Source organism: Callorhinus ursinus, unplaced genomic scaffold (genome assembly GCF_003265705.2).
Source record: "Callorhinus ursinus isolate GAN/ISIS: 27379988/994484 unplaced genomic scaffold, GSC_fseal_2.0 scaffold52, whole genome shotgun sequence".
NCBI classification, from domain to species: Eukaryota; Metazoa; Chordata; class Mammalia; order Carnivora; family Otariidae; genus Callorhinus; species Callorhinus ursinus.
In genome coordinates, this window is record NW_027397114.1 from 1,965,708 (window position 1) to 1,970,180 (window position 4,473).

Sequence of the window (4,473 nt, forward strand, 5' to 3'; positions counted from 1 at the left end):
AAAAAAAAAAAAAAAAAGAAATGTCCCCTTATACTATCATGCATCCCTCCCCTCCACCTAGAAAAAGTTATTTTCCTGAGACAAAGTTATATTGTAAATCTAATTAGAAAAATCAACTCAAGTTCTGCAGAAAAGTTCAGAAAAATATTCATTATTTCATGAATTCATTCATAAGACATTTATTAGGAGATAGTATTAAACTAGGAATTCTGTTTAATACAATGGAAACTCAGACATAGCAAGCAAGAAGCTAAAATACCACAAGCTTTGATGGTTTGTATATTCCACACCTTCATAAAGGGTATAAAGTAGCAACTACTCAAGAAGAGTTACAGGTGAAGTGTGTGGTGGATTATATTAATATGTTTTTGGTCTTCTCAGTACATGCCATTCTTGCTTTCTTACTCTGGTGCAAAAAATTTCACTCTGGGAGGTTTGGGGAGGTGTGTTTTGGATGCTAGGGTTGGACAATCAATCAAGTCTGACCAGTCGATGTCCTCATTCCCTTGGCCTCACAGATTAATCCAGCCAGATTAATTAGTTGTCCCAGGGTCATTCACAGTGGTAACAAGAAAGATGCTTTCTTTTCTGTTGTTGCTAAGCTGACTGAACGCAGGCCTGGGTCTACTGGAGACCATACTTCCTACATATAGAGAATTTGCTTGAAAATAAAGCTGACTCAATGGGAAGCAGAGGTGAAAGACTAAAAGAGAAAAACAGTAATCCTGGGATGCTGATACCATTTCTAAAGCCTGGATCCTGCCATTTCTGTGAAAATCAATCTTTGGTTTTTTTATTGTATGTGTTAATAATATCCCTTCTGGGCTTAAGTTAATTTATGTTGGGTTTCTTTTACTTGCAACCAGAGCCCAATAATTTCACTACTACTTAGAGAAAAGTACTTCTATAAGAAAGAGTCACAGGATACTCCATGAGGGGTATAGTATTTAATGTATTTATTTATTCACCTCCTCTGTGCCCTGCAGTGTGCCAGATGCTAAATGTCTCACATCCCAGAATATCAGACATGGTCCCACCTTCATCAACTGATGGTAGTGGCAGGGAAAATAATAGAGAAGTTTTTGTTTGTTTGTTTGTTTGTTTTAAGTAGCACAATCTAACAAGGGCCCCGAAGGAAATAAGCAAGATGCCTAGGTTGAGATTAGGTAGTCAAGAAAGGCTTCTCAGAGGAGGAGGTGACATTTACACTCAACCCAAAGAATGAGAAAGAACTGTCCATGCTGGGAAGGTGAAAAGGATGAAAGTGTATGGAGATGGGGGTGGTGTGCAAATAATTATATAACAGAATACAAAGGATATTTATTACAATAAGGTCAACTTCTATGGGTTCAGGCTTCTGAAAATTTTTTGAATGGAGGCCATATTTACTTTTCCAAAACCCTGGGCCATTCACCTCATCCAGGTGATGTTTAGATTCACTGCATTAGAATTTTCTTGGCTTTTATATGTTACTATTATTATTCATAATAAACTGAGCTATTAACATACTTCAATAAGTCTTGTTTATGAGATGACAATTTTGTGATGGATCAGGGCTGTTTCTGGGGAGTGGGGGTGGATCTTCAGTATTCAAAGAGTTGAAGGACTCTCTCAAACAGAAACCATGTAGTTGTAAATTCAAATGGCTGTGATTCTTTATGTACGTACCTCACCTGGCAGGTCAGGTCCATTCCAGGCAAGTTTTAGTAAAAGGGTCTTACTTAGCCATTTCACACTGACATAATTTCTCTAGACACTAATATTCTGTCCAATTTATTGCTGACCACATCATTTGTGTTCTTTCTAACAATAGTTGGCGGGGGAAAGAGGATGGACAGGAAGAAAGGGAGAGAAAATAAGAAAGAACACTGCGTACATTTGAGGCACATCCTTGGTTGAACTCTTCCTGGCATTTTCTCTCTCGCCTGGTTTTGCCGAGTAAGCAAGTTAATTCCTGCCCTGAAATCGTTTTGTGAGAGGTTTACATCTTGACATCTGCTGAGTCATAACATCAAAATGGTTTTCCCATGTTGATTGTAAGATAAATCAGGTAGACTCTTTGGTCGGAGTATTGATTCTGCATTAATCACTCAGTTCCCTGTGCAACTTTTCTAAAGAGTATGAGCCTGTTATTTTTTTTCCAGAAGGATGAGGCAGATATGTGTGCTTATATAGATATGAATGTAACACTGGTAAATCTAAGTTTTTTGTAAGTTGTAAAATAAGTGTAACTTTTTGTTGTCGGCAGTTGGTTGGTTTGCTTTCTTTTACCTGATTAATTCCCAATCTTTAATATGTTAAAATTTTTATCATTTAAATTATAATTATAATTCACTACTGAATACTGGTAAATATTAGTGAGTACTCAATTGATTCTCTAAGTTAATTATGTAAATGGTAATGGTAAGATTCTCTTTCAGCTATTGGGATCTTAACATATTAGTGTTTCTTCCCAGTCTCTAGCATCATAGAGGAGGACAAGTACAGAATTTTATTATAAATGCAACATTTATGAAAGTAACTAAAAGCAAGACAATAGAAAATGTTTGCTTCAGCAACTAAATTCCCTCTTATTCCCTAACATTTAATATTATAGATTTTAAATTGCTTCCTTTGGGTAAAGCAGAACACTTGATTAATTTTACTCTATTTATTTAATCTTATTACTATGATAACTAAAGCAATGCATGCTAATTTGGAGGAATATTTAAAACTAAATATAATGCAAAGAAGAGAATTCTTAGCTTCTAATTAAGACATAGACAATTATAAAAGATTGTCTCTTTTTCCCTAACAGTCAAAATAAGACAAACTACAAAAATCCACAGTTTTTCTGAACTCACCACAGAGGTCTGGATGCAAACAAACCATGATATGAGCTCTAAAATGTTATGCGTTTTTTATAAGACAGAGGATCTTGACATATCTCCACATGAGAGAATGAGTAACTTGCCATTAATGGAAGTAGGAAAAAATTAACTGAATACACTTTTAAGAGCTTGGCTTACATGAAAAATTAGAATTTCAAGGAACAAAAAAAAAAAAAAAAAAGAATTTCAAGGAACCCCAGACATAGAACAAGTCTGTACTCATTTACCAAGTCTTCCAAGGGTCTATACTATTTGCTTTGAGGCTACATGACAAGGGCTAGGGTGCAGAACAGGAGAATTGAGAAAGAGACTGTCAATAAGGACTGTGTGGCCTCCCACAACTATGAAGAAGTCACCTTCTGAAGATGGAAACAGAGCAAATACCTGAGGAAATAAACACAGATTTTACCTGGGAAGGGATAGAAACAAAGCATGATGTCATATCAGTCAGAAATTTTTTCTGAGTGTGCAAAGCCTAAAGCAGGTTTTGAGACCAAAGGAAACTCCCCAGAAACCAAAGAATCTGCCTAGTTTAGTAGAAATCACAGAGAAGGGGCGCCTGGGTGGCTCAGTCGTTAAGCGTCTGCCTTCAGCTCAGGTCATGATCCCAGGGTCCTGGGATCGAGCCCCACATCGGGCTCCTTGCTCGGCGGGAAGCCTGCTTCTCCCTCTCCACTCTCCCTGCTTGTGTTCCTTCTCTCACTGTGTCTCTCTCCATCAAATAAATAAATAAAATCTTTAAAAAAAAAAAAAAAAGAAATCACAGAGAAGTATTCCACAATTTGGAAAGCTGATAGCTCAACTATAAAGCACAGAGTTATCTCAAGAATTTCACAAGTTCTCTGACCCCACGCAACATAGAAGGAAAAAGACCAGTGCTCGATTTCTAAACATGAGGAAACAGAAATGAAGCAACACAAACTAAATCCATTCAGAGTGGGTATGTCAAAAAATCCCAGGCCTAGCTCAATACAAATGAAATTGAATAAGGCCCCAATTATAGTAGTTTATCACAAGAAGGTATATTCTTTTTTTCTAAATGTAAATATACTTTATTTCTGTCTATACTGTTCTTTTTCAGAAAAGACAGTCATATACTAACAAATTTACAAAATCCACAAATAAGCAGAAATAGAGTGAAAGAAAGACAGGTCCATAGTCAAGAAAGGTAATAATCAATAAAAGTAGATGCAGAGATGGTGCAATATTAAAATTATCATTCAGTGACTTCAAGATAACTGTTTGTTTTTTTGTAAGAACTCTGAAATTTGTGAGGAAGTAGAAGTCTTAAAAGAAATAAGTAAAAACAGGCAAAAAATAACTGATAAAAGTACTAAGGGATATAGTTGAAAATGTGAGAAACATAAGTTATGGAGAATTTTAGCAGAGTTGTAGAAATTATAATATCTGAAATGAATATTCATTATATGCATTTAATAGCACATCGAATTCAGTACAGAGAAGAATTAGATAATTTGAATACAGAGCAATAGAAAGCACCAAACAGAAACCTAAAAAGGAAGAAAAAAGTGTGAAAAAATAGAATAAAGAACAGATCTGTAAAAAATCAAATGATCTAATGTGTGAAATGGGATCCTCAGAA